This window comes from Bombina bombina, chromosome 1, assembly GCF_027579735.1.
Source record: "Bombina bombina isolate aBomBom1 chromosome 1, aBomBom1.pri, whole genome shotgun sequence".
Taxonomy (NCBI): domain Eukaryota; kingdom Metazoa; phylum Chordata; class Amphibia; order Anura; family Bombinatoridae; genus Bombina; species Bombina bombina.
The window spans coordinates 920,354,989-920,380,568 of record NC_069499.1 but is presented as its reverse complement, the minus strand read 5'-3'; the positions used below and the strand labels follow the sequence as shown (position 1 = coordinate 920,380,568).

The following is a 25,580-nucleotide window of genomic DNA, read 5'->3' as shown; positions in this document are numbered from 1 at the left end:
GTCAGCATACAAACTAGTGTGCACTTCCAATTCTCAGAAATGGAAAACCCACAATTTAGAGTTTAATTACATCAAAAATGGGGCAAAATAAACAATGAAAGATATACTGCAAGCTTTTAAATTAGACATTTTACATGAAAATCTCAGTGCTTCATGTCCCTTTAACGCATCACTCAAATTTACCTTTAAAAAGGGGGCAATGAACTTAAACTTCATAATCAAATGTTTAAGGCTCATAAGGTATCTGAATGTATCAGAGCAGCTGTTCACCGCTTATTTGCCACCAACTGTGAGAAGCTTACACAGGGCTCTAACCTATTATCACATGCCTCATACAGCCCATCTGTCTGACCTGCAAGCTTTGGAGGACAGAAATTTTAAAAGCATCTTAAATCTTTTACACTGTGCTTGGTTATACAGTATTGACTACATGGCTCAAAATTTCGACTTGCCCTCTAGCCCTGGGAGAGTAGTGAAAAATAGTGAGTGAATGTTGAATCAACATTCACTCACTATCGAAGGCTGTGTGTATAGGAGCACATGTCAGTACTAATTTTTCATGTTTAACCCCTTAAGGACCAAGGGCACATCGTGCAATACCCTTTAGGTAGCTAAAGATGCAGAGAGGGACACCGGTGTGAGTGGAAAGGAGGGGGAATGAGAAGAGGGGGATCCTTTGTGGCATTTGTGCGTAGAAAGGGATCTGGGAGGGGTGTATGCTTATGGGGGGGGGCAGCTACACTACGGAAAATAGTGGGGGTTTTATTTTTAAAAATAAAATGACAATAACTTAGAGCAAACTGGGTACTGGCAGACAGCTGCCAGTACCTAAGATGGCTGCAAATAGGTAGAGGGGGAGGGTTAGAGAGCTGTTTGGGGGTTCAGGGAGGTTGGGTGGTAAGGGGAGGATCCTATACTACAGAAAGTATATAATAAAAAAATCCTTTTATTTTTGTACTGGCAGACTTTCTGCCAGTACTTAAGATGGGGGTGACCACTGTGGGGTAGGGGATGGAAGAGAGCTGTTTGAGGGGGGTCAAGGAGGGATCAGGGGGTGGGATGTGTAACCCTACAAGCTACCTAATTGACCCCTTCACTGTTGGGCATAATGCAAGTGTGGTGTGCAGCGGCATTTGGCGGCCTTCTAATTACCAAAAAGCAATGCCAAAGCCATATATGTCTGCTATTTCTGAACAAAGGGGCTCCCAGAGAAGCATTTACAACCATTTGTGCCATAATTGCACAAGCCATTTGTAAATAATTTCAGTGAGAAACCTAAAGTTAGTGAAAAAGTTAGAGAAGAGAAGAGTCGTTTGAGGTTTGAGGATTGAGTAGATATAAGAGAAAAGAACTAGGTTTGCTTGGCTAAGTGAAGGGGAAAGGAGTAAGAATAAAGAATTAACTTATAGTGGACGAAATCTGGTTCAGAGCAGGATTTCCTCCAGGCACGTTCAGCAGCACAGGAGCATTTTTTGCAGGTAGCGTGTTTGCTTACAGTGCCACGGTTGAAGCTGAAGATGTGGAGGTTTTGCGTATTTGAGGAGGAGCAAAAAAGTGTCAAGTGCAGAGGAGAGAGTATTGTTATAGTGGGTTGTAGCAAGGTCAGGGCAGAATATTATGTAAGTGTGGGGGAGGGTATGGGGGAGGTGTTTTTGAATAAGTTTGGAAACTTGGAGCGGATCCACAGTGTGCAGATTTCTACAGGTGCGGGGGCGAGGGGGAGAAGTAGGTTTAGCCTGTATATCAAGATTATAGGTGAGCAGATGGTGGTCTGAGATGGGAAATGGGCGACAGCTGACGTCAGTGAGAGAGCAGAGGTAGGAGAATACCAGATCAACAGAGAGTGTCCGTCGCGGTGAGTAGGGAATAGGGTGGATTGTGAGAGACCAAAGGAGTTTGAGTGAGGCAGCAGGGGCAGATGGGTTATCAATGGGGATGTTGAAGTCCCCCAAGATTAGAGCAGATGTATTTGTAGATAGAAAGTGAGAAAGCCAGGCAGCAAAGTTATCAAGGAATTGGGAGGTTGGCCAAGGGGGGCAAAAGATAACTGCCACCCTGAGGGAGAGGGGGGAGAACAGGCGGATGCAGTGGACTTCAAAAGGAGGAAAAGGTGAGAGATGGATAAGGATGCAGGTGCTGATAGCAGCAGGAGGGGGAGAGTAAGATACCAACACCGCCACCATGTCTCTCACCTGGCCTAGGTGTTTGGCTAAAGTGGAGACAACCGTGCGTGAGAGCAGCAAAGGAAGCAGTGTCAGAAGATGAAAACCAGGTTTCAGTAATTGCTAGAGAGGGGATAAGCTCTGTGGGTTAATAGAGATGAGATTGTTAGGATTGCGTGACCTAGAGTTTTTGCAGTGGGGGACTGAGTGAGAGTGTAAAAGTGTGGTGATTGCTGCAGGGCCAGGGTTAGGAGAGATGTCACCAGCAGCAAGCAGTATGAGGAGTGTGAGTGACAGGTGAGAGTGAGACTTGTAAGAGCGGGTATGATTAGACACAGGAGAGTTAGATGGGGAAGTATTTCTAGGGAGACAGAGTAGTTCATGAGAGGAAAGCATAGGGGATGAGAGAAGGGAGGGTGAGATATGGATAGGGTGGGGGTTGTTATAGGGAAGTACAGTAATTTTTAGGAAAAGGACAGACAGAAATAGCAGAAAAGACATGGAGAGCATTGTGCAGGTGTATAGTTAGTAAGTTTTACCTGTTAGTGGGACTGCAGTTTCCCCCTCCAGTTTCTAACTCAAGTTCTTATCTCGCTACTTAGAAGTACAGCGCACACATAGCCAAGGCTCAGCTGTATATAGCAGTGATATTTGAGACATACCCACTTTACAGAAACACATATGTACACTCCAGCAACATATTTTGCTCTAGCTGTTGGTTGAATTTGAATTCATACAATTATTTCCCAACTTTTTAAATTGCTTGTTCGCTCTGTTATGCATGCATAATCTTCATCTCATTTTAACACTGAAATTGTTTAAACTGTGCCCATTTGACATAAGTAGATTTAACAGCAAAAAATCATGAGCTTTAAAGACTACAATTTGAAAGGGAAATCAGTGTAATTTTTTTTTTTTTTTTTTTTTTTTTAAATCAAAACATAAGCTATTTAAACACAGTAAAATACTTTTGCATTGTGAACAAGGGCTACATTAGAGTGCTTTAAAACAAAACTAGTTTGCGGGGATGCTGTGTTTACATATTTAATTTTATTGGCTAATGGGGATGATGTCATCAACTTTACTGATGATCAAAAAACAAGACTCCCCAAGCCACCAATAGCAAGCACTACCCATGCGCTGAAACAAAACTGCATAGGATCCTAAGCTTACATTCCTGCCTTTTCAAATAAAGATTCCAAGGGGAAGAAGAAACATTAATAGGAGTAAATTAGAAAGTTGCATGCTCTACCTGAATCGTGAAAGAAAAATAAATTGCGTTTCATACCCCTTCAAACAAAGGAAATGTGTATTAAAATAAAAAAGTGCTGACAAAGATTATTCGTTCTACGCTCGCAGAAATGGGTCCATGCCCAACAATAACCAATGAGCAACTGATCTACACAACAGGGATGCCAAAACTACAAACTGTGAGGCACACCATTAAAGGTTTTTCATGTTGCTCTTAGCACCACTAAACGGATATTAGTAATTAACTGAAAGAACATCTCCAAGCTACACATTAGGTATTTAAACCTGTGTATATGTACTACCATTGTGTTAGTTTTAGTAGCATTTTAGTTACTAGAAAGGAATTTAAAGGGCCACTGTAAGTAAATATTTTCTATGCCTGTTACTAACTAACTACCCCAAATACGCTTTTTATCAATAGCATTTCATTAACATCTCTACCGTATATCAGAAATCTTATCTGCAAATTTAATTGTTTTCCAAACCCACTCCGTGGGTATCCTTTGCTCTGTACCAATCCCTTTACAATACCTAGGTTTCAAAATGGCGCTTTAAACACAAAGTTATTGGTTTAAGTATTTTGAACATGCAGTGCTGAAAATAGTGGGCAGGATAACGTGACATCATCGGCGAATAAAAGATATAACTTTCAGAACGTTATGAAACTTCGTTTTGGAGAAAATATGGGTCAGTAGGTTTTAATTAATGTTTATTAACTTTAATATGTTAGTTGTTTAGCTTAAAAAGTATAACAGAAAATAATCCTTTAACCTTAATAGTATTTTTAAGTGTAAATGAGAGTATAATTCAATTTGGGCATTTTATAAGTTGCACTCTCAGTAAACAGCAAAATGGGACACTAAATGCCTTGTAGTTTCCTTGTTTTGCTATAGAATAACATCAGTCAAGTCTAAACATTTTAAAAACCAAAGAGCACATTATGTACTGCAGTTTTTTTTTTTTTTAATAGCTAAACACCTACTGCTTGACTTAAAGGGACAGTCTACAACAATATTGTTATTGTTTAATAGGATAGATAACGCCTTTACTACCCATTCCCCAGCTTTGCATAACCAACATTGATATAGTAATATACTTTAACATTTAAACCTCTACATTTCTGCATGTTTATAAGTCACTACAGACAGCCTCTTATCACGTGCATTTTATTATTATTTTTGCATTTTACAACAGAAGACTGCTAGTTCATGTGGGCCTTATAGATAACATTGTGCACACGCCCGGGGAGTTATTTAAGAGTCAGCACAACACAGCACTAATTGGCTAAAATGCAAGTCAATAGATAATAAAGTCATGTGTTCAGGGGGCTGTAAGAAGATGCTTAGATACAAGGTAATCAGAGGTAAAAAGTATTTTAATATAACTGTGTTGGTTATGAAAAACTGGTGAATGGGCAATAAAGGGATTATCTTTATGAACAATAAAAATTATATTGTAAACTGTCCCTTTAAGTCAGCATTTACAGTTCTGAGAATGAGAAAACGCACAATTTTCCTGTTTAAATTACAAGAGGACAAAATAAATAATGAAAGTATATTGCAAAGTTGTTTCATTGCACATAGCTAAACGTTTTACACACAAATCTTAAGGTATTCACTTCAATCAATGACTGTGAAGCACCCACTATAGCCACTTAAGAGTTAAACCACTTATTGCCTCACCTGGTTGTTCTTTTCTGGATCAGCCTGCGGGTTATTAGCCACCACTTCCCTGGCACAGGTCCTCCCGCTGTCACTGCCAGCAAACAGCCATTCTTACATCCTGTGCCACAGTAATCAGAGGTTTCACATTCACTGACATTTAGCTATCTATAGATACAATGGGTTTAGCGCTTACAGATAGCACTGTATTTACACATGGTTTTATATATGTTGATAAACATTATCATTCCCTCTAAGCCTTGCGTTCCCCTTGTATTATTGTTTGCAGAGGGATTCCATGAAGGAAACGGAAACGAGTGGTAATATCATCCAATAGGCGTAAGGAGCCCTGAATGATGGCTACAAAGACCAATGAAAGGCAAATTCTTGTGTAATACCGCCAATTTATTCAGTAAGAGAGAGTGTGAGTGCTGGGCGCAACATACAAAACTTGTTAGCCTAAGGTGAAACAAAATAGTTCCAGTTGCAGCCAATAGGAGGGAGCGAAACATCTGCGTCACAAAATAAAGTCAAGCTCGTAGGGTTATAACATTTAGTTCGACGATATTGGTTTACATACTGATAAGAGACGCTGATCATAAAAGACCGATTTGTTTTAGATAAAAAAAATTATCACCTCAACTCAAGTTATCTACGGTGTCTTGGCATGTTGCTTTTGACCTGACAACATATATTTGGGGCGAGTTTAATATGGCGCTTTTGTCACTTAAAAAACAAAACGAGTTTTTTTTCCACGAGTTGGTTGCTACGTTGCAAGACTTAATATCTCAGAATATCTCCAGACAATTTTTTTAACATTTTAAAAAAACATTTTTATTTAACTTCTGTGTTTATAGTTAACTTATTTCTCAATGTTTGTAAGGGTTAGTTTAATGCTTTAAAGTAAAACCAAAAAAGTAGCATACTGAAAGGAATAACACAATGCCTGCACTGTAAGGGGAAATTAAAACAGCTGGAAACAAGATGTTTTTTTTTTTTAATTTGTGGCATAGATACTTGCCAAATAGAATGGAAGGGTATATGATTAAAAATCAGTGTTATTTGAAGGCAAAAGTTCCAGAAATGTCACAATATTTTTTTAGAGTAGCTGTTTCAGAGCTACAATGCCATTTATTAAGAAATTTAGAGGGATTTGCCATTATGGGAGGTACAGTTTAAAGTGACGCATCAAGATGTCACATGTTTTGCTATAGATACTGACCAAATAGAATGGAAGGTTAAAGTGACGCATCACGATGTCACATGTTTTGCCATAGATACTGACCAAATAGAATGGAAGGTAATAGTTAAAAATCAGTGGAATTATATATTTACTATGGAAGAGGTGGGACAAGTTATTTGTAGGCAAAATATATATAAAAAAAACTGTCCAATATCCAGCTACAATGTCAGGTACTATAAAATGAAAAGGAATTTGCCATTATGGAAGGTACAATAAGATTGTCAGGTGTCCAGTATTCAACAGGACAAGTCCAGTATATTAGCAGGCTGTTCAGTAAAATCACAAAAATACTGGACACTTAAACGTCAATTTTTTTTAAAAGTCCATGGATTTTATTTAAATGTAAAAGGCCTGAGCACCAATGCATTACAAATGAGTGACAGTCAAGGGAGTCAAATCACTACTGTTTATGTGGGGTTCAGCAGCTGAAGAGATAAAATTAGTTGATTTTTAGGCTACCGACAGCCATGGGGTAAAAAGACTGCTCAACTGTGAAAGTATACATGTTTGGATCAAGAGTAGTGGCTTTTTGGGTGGCATTTTGTAACCCCTACCTACCATTGTGCCCACTCACCAAGAGATTCTCCAGTATTTTTGTGGTGGAAAGCTGGCATCCCTAGTTTAAAGGGAGGGATAATTAAAGGGACAGTAACAATTAAACTTTATACTTGTGTGGGGTAAAAAGTGATTTTCAGAAATAAGTATATGTATATTTTTCTGATAATGATAAAACCCAAACACTATTAGCATAGTTTATTCCTTAGTAGCAGGTTCTAAAAATGAAACTTAGTGGGATGATGGCTGTTTTTCCCCAATACATCTATGATATTCTATAAAGAATGATATGGGTGAAAGGAATGGAGAAAAGGAGAAAAAAAATGCCTACAGAAATCTTAAAGGAATATTAAACTTTCTGTTAAGTCATGTAAAATAAACATGCACATTAGCTAATATTGATATTTTAAATAAATCCTACTTACTGTTTCTCAAAATGAACCCTCTAATAAAAATTAAAGTATTTTATTTCTCAAATAACGTCATAAACGACAGCTCACAAAATAGGTCTCTCTAACACGCATTCTAACTGACCTACCCAAATCGATAAGTTAGCATATTCAAATTACCAGAGTGCACTCCTTAATCATGCGCACTCAAGTGGTTGGTGTCATGTATTCACATTTTAATCCCTGAATACTATTGCCTTAAAGGGACAGTCTAGTCAAAAATAAAATTTCATGATTCAGATAGGGCATGTAATTTTAAACAATTTTCCAATTTACTTTTTATCAAATTTGCTTTGTTCTCTTGGTATTCTTAGTTAAAGCTAAACCTAGGTAGGCTCATAAGCTAATTTCTTAACATTTCTTCACAACTAGAGGGCATTAGTTAATGTGTGCCATGTAGATAACATTGTGCTCATGCCGTGGAGTTACCTAGGAGTCAGCACTGATTGGCTAAAATGCAAGTCTGTCAAAAGAACTGAAATAAGGGGGCAGTATGCAAAAGCTTCGATACAGATAATCACAGAGGTAAAAAGTATATCAATATGACAGTGTTGGTTATGCAAAACTGGGGAATGTGTAATAAAGGGATTATCTATCTTTTTAAACAATAACAATTCTTGTGTAGACTGTCCCTTTAATGGTTTAAATGTGCAATCTATACAAAGCACTGCACCGTGTTAGCTGTGAGATGTCCTGTCAAAGATGCAATGATTTATTATGTATTATGCTGAATTAAAAAAATGTTTAGTTTAATAGGGATCCTTCAGCTAATTCTTGGAAGCCTGTTCACAATAACACACTGACATTCCATAACGCAAGCGTGTGTATGTGTGCACTACTAGGAACTAACGTGAAAGAGAACCCAGGTTGCCCACTGTTTTTGGCTAATGCAAATTAGCCACACAGTGTGTTTGGAAACAAGCCTATTTTACAACGAAAATTGCGGTGAAACAGCTTAAAAAGCAAAACGCAAAGTATTTGAGCATATTTTCAATAGATATTAACCTAGACAAACATTTTACATTTTTGCCTTTAATATCCCTTTAAGAAATGTATAGATCTTTGTCATTGTTCTTGGGTTGTTCTAAGAGTTTTGTGAGATTATGGTTGTGTTCTGTAGCAAGGGTGGCCACATGCGGCCCTCTGCACTAGTTTTTGCAGCCCCTTGGAAAAGCAGAAGTAAGAATGTGTGCCATGCTTTTTGTGGCCCCAGGAAAAATCATAACATGTGCTTTGGGGACCTCTAGTAGATGTACATGCTAAAAATATAGTACATGATCTTCACAATATATTTATTCTTAAGTTAAGCTTTTTAGTGTGGTTTATTTCTATTAATATCATATTTAATACCATAGAATGTCACATTAATCACGGGTATCATATGAAGATGACTTTTTTTATTATTTTTTTCTTAACAATTAATGTATTTTGGATTAGAAAAAAAAGTTTTGTCTGATATAAACATTGTATTGAAACCTCTTTATTATGGACATACAAGCTCAGCAGATCATATTACATTGATTTAAAGAGACAAACTCAGAACTTAATTCCCCATAAAATATTTAGTTATGATTAAAAAATAAATACAATGAACTTTTACTGTATATTTTGCCTGATTTAAATCTGAAATCAACCCCCCCATTATTCCCAGAGAGGCTTGAGTGCATTCTGTGAATATCAGAAACTTGACCCTCTTACATGCTGCACAGTGATTGCCTGATAAGTGCAAAAGCTTATTTATACCTCTTCCTAATTGGTCACAGCAAAGAAGATAACACTCAAGGGTTATATCCTCTGGCAGCAAAACAATGCACATTTTGCTAACAAAAGTACAGTTTTAAATGCGTTTATAATATTATCTTATAAGCAGTTCTTCTGTAAATGCAGTGATTAATTTGTGATGCATGTAATAAAAAACAATAATTAAATGGCCTTTAATTAGTAACTAAATAAACATTAAAAGTCATCAGTTTTCCTTTTGTTCTTGTAAAACTGAAAGCAGCCGGTGCTCTTCTGGGCGACCGTACTGCTTCCTGGATGACGTCTTACATTCACATTTTCATTCCCAATAATTATATCAATTATTTTTGGTTGACGCTTTTCTATTTTTTTAGAACAGATTTTCCATATCTGTAGACATTGATTGCCCCAATCACCAGCATCTTCTACAGCCTGATAATGTGGATTAGAAAACCATCTCTTGATAACCGATTTATCCTTAGGCCAAATTGGATGCCCCACTTCTTCAATAGTTACATCAGTTTTAAATGCATTGTCTCTGCAATTGCTCAAAGGCAATAACTCCAGAGAGTTAACTGGTTGCCGCCCATAAGTTACAAGATAGCACGTTCTGTTTTCACACATATAATTGCAAGTAAGTACATCTTTTTTTATAAGCAGGTTCCATAGATTCCAAATGGTGGTGTAGCATTCTTGGTTCTTATCAGTGTTTATAATCTCAATGATATAACTTATCTGATGTTCTCTGTTGTGGATAACAATTTTACATTCTTGATATTTCTTTATATATCCATCCACTTTGCTTTTACTGCTAAAGTTTTTATCATATTTTGTTTCCTTAAATTTGTTTTCAGTTCTTTTGCTGCTTGTGTCATAAAAAGTATAGGAAGAACTTTGATTTATATTCTGAAATCTTTGTAGGTTTTCCTTTCCAAATCTATTCTGTTTCTGTAAATTCCTAGTCCCCATTTTGCATGACAGTCTATCCCCATAACGTTTGTGCTCTGTTTCTCTAATATTCTCAGTCTTTTTGCATCTTTTTTCTTCTATGTGTGATATTAAATTAATCTGGAACACCATAGTGCTTAATAAAGGTCTAATTTGAGTGTAAAATGCAGCACATACAAGATATCTGTCTCCAAATAAGTTGCTCCAGACTTCTTCACACAATAATAAGGCTTTTATATCATTCAGTAGCCATTGACATGCTGACAGCAACACCGTTCCCAGCCCTGCTTCATGTCGGCTGCATACACACTCTACTAGCTCTCGAGTGTTTATGACTTCTGCCAGTTTGGCAGCTAAGGAGCTTTCTGAAAGTACAGATTCAAGCTTTCCCCGCATTCGCACCATCTCCCCTGGGCCACGAGGACACTGGGATTTAATTAGCATGGCCAGTTCCCTACAAGCATGTGATAGAATCTCCTTCTGAGTTACACAACCAGCCTCCCAAATTCTGAGTTGTACATTCCGCAAAATTGCTTCAGCAAGAGCCTGACAGGCACCTGGTAAAACATCCTCTGTCCCATCAGAAGGCAGAACCTCTTGTTGCAGACACTGCTGAATAACATTTTTCCCAAGATTCATACTTGCAGCCACCAATGATTCCTCCACAAGACAGTGCATTGACAAATCCATTATGGTAGATTTCAGTTCAGTGTGTGTGTGTACAGTTAAAATAAATACGTTTCTTATTTAACTTTAGTTCTTATAAGTTTCGCAACGTCTCAATGCAATTGCAATTTGGAAGTTTTCCATCTTCCTCCTTAATGACAATATTGGGTATTGTTCTGTGATTCATTTTTATTTGTTGTTATATAAATACTGAGCATATCCATTGTCAATCAAAAGGAAACAGCAAGTGTAAGAAAGTTTTGATTGCTTCATATATTAAAGGGAAATGAAAATCATTACTTACATAGAGCATGCAATTTTAAGAGACTTCAAGTTACTTTTGTTATAACATTTACTTTATTCTCTTGGTATTCTGTATTGAAACGCATACCTAAGTAGTTTCAAGAGCAGCAATGCCCTAGCTGGTGATTGGTGTCTACAAACATGCCTCTTGTCATTGGCTCACCAGATGTGTTTGGCTACCTCCCAGTAGTTCATTCACATCAAAGATGTCCACAGCACCAGTATAAATCTTATAGCTTCTTTATTATGACAATAAAAACAGTGATGTTTCAGGGGTAATCCCCTTAGTCATGCTTAAACTACCTGTTCCCTTGCTTAAACTGCATGAGTTGCAGTTCCATTATAAGAGGAGAACATTTTCACCGTCCAAATAGTGGTAAGAAATATAAGATAAATGGGTTCTTCACGTGTGAAACCATACATGTGGTATACTTAAGTGTCCGTGTTCCCTTGTATACATAAGGGAAATAAACCAGAAGGTTAGGGATAGAATGACCCAGCACCGTTCCAATATTCGGTGTAGGAATTTAGATGCTCCTCTGTCCAAACATTTTCTGGAGAAGGGCCATAACATAAGCCAACTGAAATGGCAAGTCATAGATCATATAAGGTCACCCAGAAATGGTATGGACAGAGAAAAATTACTCAAAGAAAAATGTAGATACATAAATTGGAGACATTGGCACCTAGGGACCTCAACAAGGATTATGATCTCACTATCTTTTTATAACTAACAGTCTCTCTTTTTATAATTATCAGGATCCCATGTAGGGAATGATGGAAAGTGTAGTCAGTCAAAAGAATTAGTTTCAGTATTATGCACATGAATAAATTGTATAAAGGAAATGTATACACACGTACTTTATGTATTAACATTAAGGTTAATAAGATGAAATGTCGTAATGTGCCCACAAGATGGAGTATGCGCTCAGATTCTTGTCACTGGCACGAAAAATAAGATTTAAATGATTTAAAGTTTGTTACTTAAGCATGACTAAGGCGATTACCCCCAAAACGTCGCTGTTTTTATTGTCATAATAAAGAAGCTATAAGATTTACACTGGTCCTGTGGACATAGTTGATGTGATATATCTTGTAGGGGCTTGGCAGTGTCCCTGGTCCTATCGTGCACCTTGCAGTTCAGTGGTGCTGTGCTAATCTTTGCTACAATCCCAGTAGTTTATTAATGCTCTGGAGCTTACTTAAACTATGTGTTTAACCCTTTTACAAACAGTTATATGCAATAATTAAATGCTTTAACATATTTTGTATGAAATCAAATTAGAGTGGGCAGTGTTAGCAGAAATAAGCACAAGTACTGTTTATATGTGAAGAAAAAACCCTTTCTAAAGTACACTATAATCTTGAAGAAAATGAAACCGGTAAACCAAAGGTGCAAACAAGACTATAGCTGAAGATTTTAGGCATGAAGGCAAAATGTTCTAAGCTATAAACCTGTTAAAAAGAAATGTATTCCATGATATACATTTTACCTATATGTATACACTTTAATCTTTTAGTAAAACTGTATTGTATGTGTACATAATACAGTATAGTATTCATGCCTGAATTTTAAGAAGTGCTTCAGAGCACATCACATTTAATCAAGATGTTTTGTGATGGTCTAAAGGAGACTCTATAGCCCCTAGTTGTTGAAGCTGATGAGTTTTGGTCCACATTTATTGTAGATAACAGTAGTTGAGGATTGTTTAATATGGACTAACCTTTTTTCAGGGGTTAAACATAGTGTAGAGTCATAGTCTTACAATGATATACTCCAACAAACTAGAGCATGTAATTTTCCCACTATTGTGGCCCTTTAATAAAAATATTTTTCATTAAAACAACAACACCTGAGCAAGTTATGATCTTAAGTTTAAGGTTCAGGAGTAATTTACAGAAGCACTTTTGCTCAGAAAGGTTGCTTTGTGGAATTACTTCCATTAGAGGTGGTAAAGACAAACTCTGTGGGGACTTCAAGAATGCCTGGGATGCGTACAAGGCTAGTTTATAAACTATTTAAGTTTACATTTTATGGATCTTATGGTTTTTATCTGCCATCAAAATCTATGTTTCTAAGTATTTGGGGTGGTGCATCTTTATGATAATTTCTGCAATGAGGTTGAGTGTTTTTAAAAGACAGTTCACAAAAACTACTGTTGCCTCTATGGTGAAAAGATGCTTTACTATTGTCTACAGCCGTTGTTGTTATTCACAGTGATTTAGGAATGATTCTCCATGGTTAACATTTTTGCACTGTGACCTTGGAATGATACATCTAGATATCATTCCAAGGAAAAATATATTTTAAATACTACTTTGTGGTGGAGCCACACTTTTTAGGTTGCACTATGAATACAATGCTTGCTATAGATTTTACTGCTTGCTATCTCATCAACATTATAACAGGTTATTTAACATTTTCAACATTACTAGCATCTTTCGCAAAGTAAAATGCTGGATTGCAGAGGCATGCACATAGTACATTATAATATGCAGCAAGAGTTAGTGGAGCCTGGGATAGGTGATGGTGCCACCCACTTCTCATCTGTAGCTGTGAAAGCAACTACCATACATTATCCTTAGCTGCAAGTCAGTGTTCCCTCTACTGTATCCAAACCCTTTTTTGAACTATCCATGATGTTGAAATACAAGGCATCATACTAGCTGTAGATCAATGAGCCGCATCAGATAACTTGAGGTCACTAGATGTTTTTCTTCTTGGCTCTAGTGTTAAAAAGTATTTTGTCTGAAGAGGAGATAGGTTTGTTCTGAGTTATAATATGGCATTACTAGGATGAATAAACCAATGGCACTACTTATATAAATAGAAAGACTCTTACCCTATCTAAATATCAACACTAAAGTAAATGCGGTTATGACGGAACATATACCACATTAGATTACAAATCTATGTTAAACATCAAGTTCTATGCTGGGAGTTTGAGCCTTAACACATATAAACCATAGCAATAGTCCAGTATTCTGCGGTGTAACAGATCAATTTAGTAGCATATCAGTTATAGTAAGATCGAGAAAACGCTAATCGTGTCTCCAGGTTGCTGTACCTAAAACACAGGAGTTCCCTAGACTCCTCACCAAAGCCCTAACATGTTTCGCCACTTGTCGGCTTTGTCAAAGGGTGTACCGCGCGCGTCACGCAATGATGAGTTTATATAGCGTCATCCATTGAGCCCAGCCCACTCATTGATGTCACTTCTTCAAGGCGGATCCTGTTGGAATCTACAACATCATACTATTATTTTTACTGTATTGTCGATATTCGAATCTACGTTAATTTGTGGAGTAGTAATATAATAGTATTTCCTGAAGTGGAGATAGAAGGTAAAATTATGGCAATAGATTAGTAAAATAAAGGGTCCGGTTATAAGACTAATTACAACCTTACAAAGGGATTGCAAATATAATGGTCTGCAAATAACAAAATTACGAATGATATTGTGTTTATAAGTAAATAAAATGAATTCAAATTTTGTGGATGACAAGTGATTGGTAGTGGGGAAAGTGATGTGAAAGACGGCATAAACTTTATTACAATCTGTGACATGAAAAAAACTAATTGTTGCGCACAGTTTACTATTCCTGGATATACCACTTAATTCAGTGGTTATATTCTTAAAAGTGTTAACATTTACATTATTTACTGTACAAATCATGTGAGGTGAGAGATTAAGTGAGTTTGTAAATTGTGTGTGAACTGAAGTCTCCAGTGCTATGGAGGATGTGATGCTGCTAACCATTCTATCTTGGTTTGATGCCTCTGTTCAATTGTAGAGGATGCCTAGTATTAATGGAATTACAGTCCAACCGCAAAATTTATCACAAACTATCTATTTGCGTCAATCCGGGCGCAATAAGAAGTGATGATTGATAAATTAGAAGTCAGTTTAGAGGCAGATAAGTGGATTTATCATAATGCAATATTTGTGCAATCTATATCCCCTAACACATTTGGGATACTAGTAATGCAAAAACATTGTAATTGACATTCCTCTGCAGTTTCTGGGAGACAAACATGACTCTTAAAAATAGTGTACATTGTGTCTTAAACAGTTATCCATGTGCACTCTAGTCGATACCCTCATCTCATAAAATACCTCTAAGTTGTTAGTAAGTGCAAATCTAAAACACCCAAAAGGGATTCATCCTGTGTATATTTTAATGCTCTCAGCCTGTATTGGTCAATGAGAAACATGTACATTAAGGTTCCGTAGTGTTAAATAAATGTTTTAATGAAAAATTAAGGTGTTATAGTAATTTATAAGAAAATCGCGATTAAATTGCCTCCCCATATCGCCCAGCCCTAATTAAATGATAGCCTATAGAAATGTAAAAGTGGTAATTATGGTCAGGACACCACATCACAATCTAAAATCCAATATACAAAACAGAATATTAATATAATTTTTTTTTATAAAACAAAAATATCACAGGGACAGAATACATCATTATTATAACTAATAAACAAAGGGTGCCAGATCCACACATCCATTCAAACCCTCTGGGACCAAAGTGTATAATTTACAAATCTAGCAGGTCTCCCTACGACTTAGAAGGGTAATTGTATGCGGACCTGGATATCTGTTCAATAATCCTTATGGCATTAGAGTCACTACTATGTACATGGGTGCAGTGCCTGGATACACTATGTAGTAATAACATCTTCACATTGCAACAATAACTCCATCGTCTTTTTTTTTTTTTTATAATATTTTTATTGGGGGTTAAATCAAAGGTGGTACCGACATGTGACAGTTCAATAAAGGAATAAATAATACAGGCCAGTTACTTGCTATAAGACAAACATAAAATGGTTTATCTGTCTGCAGTGTAACAGGTATCAGAAAACTTTTATTCCCCTCAATTTTCTTTCTACTAAGAATATGATATAGCCACTTTTGGGCCCTATGTACAAGAGGCAAAGCAAAAGTAATAAAATGTATAGACAAACTTTTGGGTGACTTACAGGTCTGAAAATATAGGTTGACACAATTTCGGAATATAATTACTACAATCAACATAGTTGTATCTCTATGCTCTCATAAAATAAACTGCAGACCTTTCTACATTACCATGTGTGTAACTGTATTAAACTAGCATATGTTCTGGGTATTCTAGCATTCTTTAGGACCCATTTATGTCAGAATACTAAGCTGTCATGAGTTGGGGGTAGTTTTAATATTCCTACAAAGGCTATGGGCTATATGTATGTATTTGAGGAGTTGCTGATTACATCTAGTTAACTAGCATGGTAGGTTTGTTTGGCCCGCAGGGTACAGCAGTAATAATATCAGTACAGCCAGGGGAGGACACTTACAGATCTTATAAGCTTCACAGAAAATATTTGGGGGCTATAGAATAAATATCTGTGTCAAACATCTTACATGGAAAATTAGTAGTGCCATGAACTATCTATGACTGCATTAAGAGAAATAGTGTGGAAGAGCAACACACAAGCACCAGAATAGAATTAAAGGTGAGAAGTGTGCACCCTTCAGCATGCAGACATTATACCAATAAATATATGGGTTATAAACTTCAAGTCAGAGGGTGCCGATATACCTTGCAAGCCTCATATAAAAACAGAAGTTAAAAGTTTGTGGACTCGCTCAGCAAGCTTCCAAATCATAATGTATCTCTCAGGTGCTGTGGAAAAAGGAATACATTATAACCCCAATTAACTAATGCCTGGCCTATGGTAGATTTTAAGCAACACATGTTTAAGAAAACAGTATAGTTATGTAGGCGCACAGTACAGTATAAATGTAGATTTACCCTTTCACACCATGCTACAGCATATAGTTAGTATAAGGCTCTACATTATCTAACAAAAAGTCCCAGTCATGGGCCGCTCAACATTAGTCTTTCTTGTGTACGTTATCAGACAGTGTCTTGAAAGATTTCTACTAGATACTGCTTCTAATAAGGAACATTCAGGATTCTGTGGGTTCCTTGAGACATCCTAGTTAGTGCTACATTCAACAAGTGTAGGCAGGGCAAGTCCCACAGAGGTCTCACATGGAGGCGGTAAAGCTCTCTCTAATCCCAGCGAGTCCTTTATCTCCAGTCAGATAGGTTCATCTCCATCAGCATTATTATCAAGCGATGTTACTCCTTCAGGTAGTTGGTGGTCAGAAGTGAAGAGCTCCTTGAAGCGCCATTCAAGCCGCTCAAAATGTTCCTCTAAGAGCCATTGAATCTGGGAAAGTAGTGAGTAGGATTATTACAGCATATAATAAATAGTGCAATACAGCAAGAGCCCAAAGGTTCCTGCTGGGGGGTAGGTATGGAGGCTGCAACCTCTGTCTATGCTCCGGCATATTAGGCCTGGAAGTTCCTAACTCCATCGTCTTTTTAACTTGCGATATGTGCGTCCTACATATTGGACCCCACAAAAACATTGTATGAAATATATTACAAAGGTAGATTTGCATGTCAAATGGTTAGTAAGTTTATATTCTGTCGCTGTAACGTTGGATCTAAAAGTGTTGGTCCCATCTATAGTAAATGTGCACATCCCACAACATACTTTTCTGCATTTGGAGGCCCCTTTGGTTAACACATTCAACCTCATGTTATTGATCTTAGATTTGCTCCTAAATTTCTCCTTAACAATTTTACTATGTGATTATTTTTAAGTGTGGGAGCTCTTCTAAACACTATCCTAAGTTTGGGTCAGATAGTTTATTTTAAAAAGGATTATTAATTAATATTGACCAGTGTTTGGATATAATTTTAATGTCATGAAAAACATAATTTATACGTACCTGAAAAAATTATTTTGTTTCCTGGCATGTGGAGTCCACAAATCCATTCAATTACTAGTGGGAATTCAACTCCTGGCCACCAGGTCGAGGCAAAGAACAACCCAGCAAAGCTTCAAGTATCCTCCCATTACCCACCTTCAAGTATCTTCCCATTACCCCAGTCATTCATCCGAGGAATTGTAGAAAGAGAAAAAGACACAAAGGGTATAGAGGTGCCTGAGGTTTAGAAAAATTACAAAAGCCGTCTTAAAAATAAGGGCGGGTAGTGGACTCTCCATGCCCGGAAAGAAAAGAATGGCATGGAGAGTCCACAAATCGATTCAATTACTAGTGGGAACCAATACCAAAGCTTCAGTCCAAAGAATGGAAGGGAGGGATACACAAGACAGGCGAACCTAAACAGAAGGCACCACCGCTTGAAGAACTTGCCTCCCAAAAGAAGCCTTAGCTGAGGCAAAAACATAAAATTTATAAAATTTGGAAAAAGTATGCAATGATGACCAAGTGGCCGCCTTGCAAATCTGTTCCATAGAAGAATCATTTTTAAAGGCCCAAGAGGAAGCGACAGCGCTAGGGGAGTGAACCGTAATTTTCTCTGGAGGCTGCTGTCCAGCTGTCTCATAAGCCAATCGAAAAACACTCCTCAACCAGAAGTAGAAAGTAGAAGTGGCCTTCTGACCTCTTCGTTTACTAGAAAAGACAATAAAAAGAGTAGAAGATTGACGAAAATCTCTCGTAGCCTGTAAATAGAACCTTAAAGCACACACAACATTCAGATTGTGCAATAAGTGCTCCTTCTTAGAGGAAGGATTAGGACAAAATGAAGGAACAATTTCTTGGTTAATATTGCGTTCTGAGACCACCTTAGGTAGAAATCCTGACTGAGTATGGAGAACTGCCTTATCCGCATGAAGAATAAGATAAGGAGAATCACACTGTAGAGCCGAAAGCTCTGAAACTCTACGGGCAGAGGAGATTGCCAGCAATAACAAAACCTTCCAGGACAAAAACTTGATATCAACAGAATGCATAGGCTCAAATGGAGCCTGCTGCAGAACTATAAATTAGGACTCCAAGGAGGAGCAATAGACCTAAACACAGGCCTAATTCTAACCAAAGCCAGGACAAAAGATTGAACATCTGGCACAATTACCAGACGCTTCTGCAGAAGAATCGACAGAGCCGATATCTGACCCCTTAGGCTACTGACTGATAAACCCTTCTCCAGGCCCTCCTGAAGATAAGACAGAATATGAGGAATTCTGGCCTGACGCCAAGAAAAACCCCTAGATCCGCACCAATGAAGGTATTTACGCCATACCTTATAATAAATCTTGCGAGTAACAGACTTGCGAGCCTGAATCATAGTCTCAATAACTTTCACAGAAAAAACACGTCTGGACAAGACTAAGCGTTCAATCTCCAAGCAGTCAGCTTCAGAGAGACTAAGTTCAGATGTAGGAAGGGACCCTGGAGTAGAAGATCCTTCCTCAGAGGCAATTTCCATGGGGGAAATGACAACATCCTCACTAGGTCTGCAAACCAAGTTCTGCAAGGCCACACTGCAGCTATTAGAATTACCGAAGTTTGCTCCTGTTTGATACGAGCTATCACCCGAGGAAGGAGGGCAACCGGAGGAAACAGATAAATTAGACTGAAATCCCATGGCACTGCCAGGGCGTCTACCAGAGCTTCTGGAGGATCTCCTGATCTTGTCCATATCTTGAAAGCTTGACGTTTGGTCGAGATGCCATCAGATCAAGCTCTGGAACTCCCCACCTGAGGGTCAACATCGAGAAAACTTCCGGATGGAGAGGCAATTCCCCTGGATGAAACGTCTGCCTGCTCAGATAATCCGCTTCCCAGTTCTCCACCCTTGGGATATGAATGGCAGAGAGATGACAATTGTGAGACTCTTCCCACTGAAGAATGCGAGTTACCTCCTTCATAGCTAACAAGCTCCGAGTTCCTCTTTGGTGGTTGATATACGCCACTGAAGTGATGTTGTCCGATTGAAATCTGATAAACCGGACTAAACTCAGTTGAGGCCAAGCTGATAGAGCATTGAGAATTGCTCTTAATTCTAGGATATTTATAGGGAGGGCAAACTCCTCCTGAGTCCAAAGTCCCTAAGCTCTTAGGGACCCCCAAACTGCACGTGGTCACAATCTACCAAGTAAATCTCAGGAAACAAGTGCCCTTAGACAAATGGTCCTGGGAGATCCACCAAGACAGAGACATCCTTGTCTGAGAGTCTAAACCTACTCTACTAAAGAACGACAGGCCTCTAGAAGATTGAATTTTCTGACCTCCGTCAAAAAAATATTTATAGATACTGAGTCTATGATTGTCCCCAGAAAACATACCCTGGTACTTAGCACTAAGCAACCTTTCACTAGAATTACCTTCCACTCATGAGAGCGGAGAATAGCTAACAGAGAATCTGTATGGGATCTTGCTAACTGAAAAAATGGCGCCTGGACCAAGATATTGTCCAGGTAAGGAGCCACCGCAATCTCTAGAGATCTGGTCACAGCCAATAGAGCCCTTAGAGTTTTCGTAAAGATTCGAGGAGTAGTGGCGAGGCCGAAAGGCAGGGTTACAGATTTGAAATGTTGATCCAAAAAAGCAAACCTCAGAAACTTAAAATGTTCCCTGTGGATAGGCACATGAAGATACGCATCCTTAAGGTTTAAAGTGGTGATAAACTGACCCTCCTGAACTAGAGGGAGAATATAACTCTATAGTTTCTATTTTAATGGCTTGGACCTTGAGGAGAAACTTGTTGAGAGACTATAAGTCTAAAATGGGTCGAAAAGTTCCCGTCCTTTTTGGGAACTACAAAAAGATTTGAATAAAATCCCTGACCCTGTTCTGCTAGAGGAACTGGGATAATCACTCCCAGAGAGACCCTTACGCAGTCTAAGAATGCCTCTCCCTTTACCTGGTTTACAGATAATCTTGATAATAGGAATCTGTCCCTGGGGGGACAAGACTTGAATCCTATCCTGTATTCCTGGGAGACTACATCCACTGCCCAAGGATCTGGAACGTTGTGAATCCAAGCATGCTGAAAAAAGGAAAGCCTGCCCCCTACTTGATCCAGAACTGGATCGGGGGCGGCTCCTTCATGCATTCTGGATTGCTTACCCTTGTTCCAGGGCTGCTAGCTCTCCAAGAAGTCTTGGCTTGCTCAGATTTAGAAGACGAGAAAGAACTCTGTCCCTTGAAGTTACAAAAGGAACGAAAATTAGAAGTCTGACAACCCTTGGGTCTATTCTTCTTATCCTGTGGTAAAAAAAAACTTCCTTTTCACCAGACAGAGACAGAAGCTTGGATTTAGAAGTCACATCTGCAGACCAAGACTTTAACCAAAGGGCTCTGTGGGTTAGTATCGCAAAACTAGAAATCTTGGCTCCCAGCCTAACAACTTGCATACTGGCATCACAGATAAAAGTATTAGCCAGCTTTAGAGCATTGATCCTATCCTGGATCTCCTCTATATTAGTCTCCTCTGAAGTTAGATCAGACAAAGAGTTTCTTATCCATAGGGTCTCTAAAAGAGGATATATCCTCAAGAAGAATAGTAGTTCTCTTGGCTAAGGTAGATATAGCGCCCTCTACTCTAGGAACAGTGTGCCACAGATCTTGCACTGAATCAGCCACAGGAAACATCTTTTTAAACACAGGAGACGGGTTTAAAGGAACAGGAGACAGGTTAAAAAGAACACCCGGCTTCTCCCATTCCTGAGATATAATGTCCGACATGCGATCTGGAACAGAAAAAACCTCCACAGATTTAGGTTTGACATCTAAAACTGTATTCAGTTTATTAGCCTTTTTAGGAGCCTCTGCAACAGTTTCAGTGTCATCCAAAGTAGCTAAAACCTCCTTAAAAAGTAAACAGAGATGCTCCAGTTTAAATCTAAAATTATCCTCAGAATCTATAGTACTAAGAACTGCAGATTCTGAATCAGATCTCGTCCTCAGAAGCTGCAGAGGAATGATCCTCGCTAAATAACTGAGAAAGACTAACCAAATCAGTCTTTGCGGAATCAGAACCCATAGAAATGTTCTTAGATTTCCTCTTCCCTTTACCAAAACTAGGTAAAGCACTTAGGGCTGCAGAAACTGCAGAAGTCAATTGCGCAGAAAAAATCTTTAGGCAAACAAACACTCCTATAGACTGATTGAGAGGAACCGCAGGGCACTGCATGTGAATCTGTCAAAGACTGGGACATGTTAACAGAAGGCTGAGACAACCCCAAAACAGCATTATCCTGAGAAAAAGAAGGCTCAGATAAGGAATCCTTATCCTTAGATAATAAAACCCTATTATGACAAGGGGAACAAAATTGCACAGGAGTTATAACATGGGTAGCTGCACAATAAAAACATTTATCAAATGACAGAGAAAGCTTGGGATCGGCTTCCATAGTAAATAAAATAGCCCTTTTTTCCCCTTATACTCTAATTTCAATATATAGAAAAATTAGAATACATAGATAAATAATTATTAAAAACCAGCACCTCTACACCCCAGCCATCCTGGAGAGATTCACCCAACCGGTAACCAGGAATCCAATCCACACCAACAGATAAATCCTGTTCAAACTGCAGATCCTAGAAAGCTACAAGCATCAGAGAGAAGCGACAGGCAAGAAAAACAATCTAATGCTAGAAAATCCGGTCTGTCTCCTACAAACAGCCGGCTACAAACAAACTGATCAGCACTCAGGAAGTATCTGAACGGTCACATGATCGCAAATTCAAAAGTAAGGTGCGGTCCAACAATTTTCTTAAAGAGATATTACCCAAACTAAATAACAGGTAAACTTGTGCAAACAAATCCCCATAGCTAAAATCAAAAAAAGCCTACACATGACTGAACAGTGCCCTGAACTACAGGAGTAACCAACCCTGGTTTTCTATATATAGTGGTAGCAAAAATGTTGGAAGATAAGCAAAGACCACCTTGCCATCTTCCGACTGCTAAAAGCCACCATTACTCTTACTAAAGAGTATTACATGGACACAGCATAACCCCAATCCTTGCTTGCAGGGAAAAGTACCCATTAAAGGATTAACAACTTGATTTCTTCAGACACTTTCTTCGCACATCACCTACAATGTTAAATAGGCAAAGAATGACTGGAGATTGTGGGTAATGGGAGGATACTTGACGCTTTGCTGGGGTGTTCTTTGCCTCCACCTAGTGGCCAGGAGTTGAATTCCCACTAGTAATTGAATGGATTTGTGGACTCTCCATGCCATTGGAAAAAAATTACTATTTTTTCTACTGACAAACTGATTTTGTAACAACATTAGAATTGTCTTCAATATTAGTAGTTTCCTTATCCCGTTTATTTAAATATTTATCTTTTTTTTGGTAATTTCTCCTAAATTTGAGTCACCAGTGAAATAGGGTACCCCTTTTCAATAAACCTTTTTAATAATTAAAGCTTGTGAATCAATTTGATCCATATTTATAGTTTCTCCTAATTTGTCTGAATTGCCCGCTTGGTATATTGGTCTTCTAACTAGAATGATTGCTTTGATAATGTAAAAAAAAAGCTATTGCAATCAACCTTTTTAAAAAAGGTTTTGGATATAATATGAACCCTCATTAGACATGATTAATTCCAAGTCCAAAACCTCATTACAAGTTTTTTCTTAAAGTGACATAAAACATGTTGAGATCTGTGCATATCCTTAAAAGGGCTAATTAAGTAAAAATAGTTTGCATAAAAAAATGTTTAAAAATTGCTGGCAAGTATTTTAAAATAGTTTTCAAAAATAAGCAAAATTACTTCAATAGCCTTGTTGTCTGGAGCAGTCTACTCCATCCCTTCCCTTATCAGTGTTTAGACACAGGCATTGTATTTCAACTGAGTTCACAGCTTCTAGGCATGCTCCAGCAGATAATCACTGGACACTTTTGCATTCTACCAAAGAAACAATAGATATAGATACAGCAATAGAAGGAAATATGTAGGGGGAGTTAGAGCAATTCAGAACTAAAAAGAAAGGGTTAATGGTGAGGCACTGCAGTATACTTTTGCAGGTACAGTAATTAAAGTACACATTTTATTTTTTCTCTATCCCAACTTGTTTTATGTCCCTTTAATAATATGTGTAAAAGTAAGACCAAAATTATTAGTATTGAGAGATTCAGGGAATGAGATTGCCAAAATGTATGGCTTTAAAAATAAATGTCATCAATATAATAGCCATAGGACACCAGATCTGCCCCATAGACTAAATCATACACATGAATCTGTTAGAAAATGCCCATGTCCGGTATTGCAAAACTAAGGGTATATCCGGTGCCCATGGCCATCCCTCTAGTCTGTAGATAATATTGACCTTGATATTTAAAATAGTTATGGGCAAATTATAACAAATTTAATTTTATTATATAAACCTATTGGACTTTTGGCATATATATATATATATCCTGTTAAATAAAGAATGGATAGCTGTTTGACCGAGATCATGAGGAATATTGGAGTATAGTGAACTAACATCACAGCTAATCCACCAATAATTGTCTGTTTCTTTAATAGTGGCCATTTTATCTAGTAAATCAGTTGAGTCCCTAAATTAGGAGGGCAGAGTAACCCCAAACTGAATCATTTAGACTCCCTATTCCCGCTGTAATGGGACCTCCGGGTGGTTTTAGCATATCCTTATGGACTTTCAGCAAATGGCAATAAAATGCTATATTGGGGGTCTTGGAAAACAATTTATTTTCTTAGAAAAGAAAGATGAGGAGATCCCAGCGTAAAAAATAAACAATCTTTATTTGTAAAATAGTAGCAGTGAACAAAAAGATCCGGTCTTACGTGTTTCGGCTTACAAATGTGCAGTATTCATAGACCATAACTTCCTCTCTATCACCTGTGACTTATATGCACTGGTAAGTAATTAAAGTACATATTCTTATATTTTGTCTCTATCCCAACTTGTTTTATGTCCCTTTAATCTACTTTCCATTAAAGGGACATTAAACCCCAAATTTGTATTTCATGATTTAGAAAAAGCATACAATTTTAAACAACTTTCTAATGTACTTCTATTATCTAACATGCTTCATTAACTTGATATACTTTGCTCAGGGTCAGTAGCTGCTGATTGATTGCTGCACATAGATGCCTTGTGTGATTGGCTCACCCATGTGCATTGCTTTTTCTTTAACAAAAGATATCTAAAAAATTAAGCAAATTAGATAATAGATGTACATTGGAATGTTGTTTAAAATTGTATTCTCTACTTGAATAATGAAAGAAAGTTTTTGGGTTTAGTGTCCCTTTAAATCTGTCACTATAGGTTTATTATTTTGAAATTTCTTTTCTGCAAAATACTTTTGTAATAACATATTCCTAGTTATATGGCTCACATCAACAAACAATGCTAAGATTTTAGGGGTATTGGAATAGTTAAAAGATAAGCCTTTGCCCAGTACTCTATCATCATTGGTAAGTGTTTAAGTGGATAAGTTGTAGATACCCCTTTTCAGTTTTGATAGTTGTTGATTTTCCATTACTGTCACAGGCTATAAGTTTTTATTTTTTTACGTGGAGGACTCGTGGATTGTAACCAATTTCCCTGGGGTCTGTTGGGTTTTACCCCTAAAAAAGAGGAGCTACTATTGTTATATGATGTAGATGGTATAGGGGTATTAATGTCATCCCCATCAATATTAGCTAGTGGTGTAAATCTATTTTGCCTTTGCCAAATATTATTGGGCTATTTCTCACAATTAAGTTTTGTCTACTGATTTGTTTATACCACCCAAATTTTTAATAAAATTA

The 25,580-nt window shown here is 37.6% G+C and overlaps 1 protein-coding gene across 2 annotated transcripts in view; it reads right to left on the bottom strand.

Moving 5' to 3' along the window:
- Positions 1-5,377, bottom strand: part of LOC128665656 (zinc finger protein 75A) — a 135,140-nt gene extending 129,763 nt beyond the window's left edge. For both annotated transcript variants that reach the window (XM_053720242.1, XM_053721039.1), the window contains exon 1: positions 5,096-5,377. The gene's annotated coding sequence lies outside the window, so the exon portion shown is untranslated. The remainder of the gene's footprint in view (positions 1-5,095) is intronic.
- Positions 5,378-25,580: the final 20,203 nt, after the last annotated feature.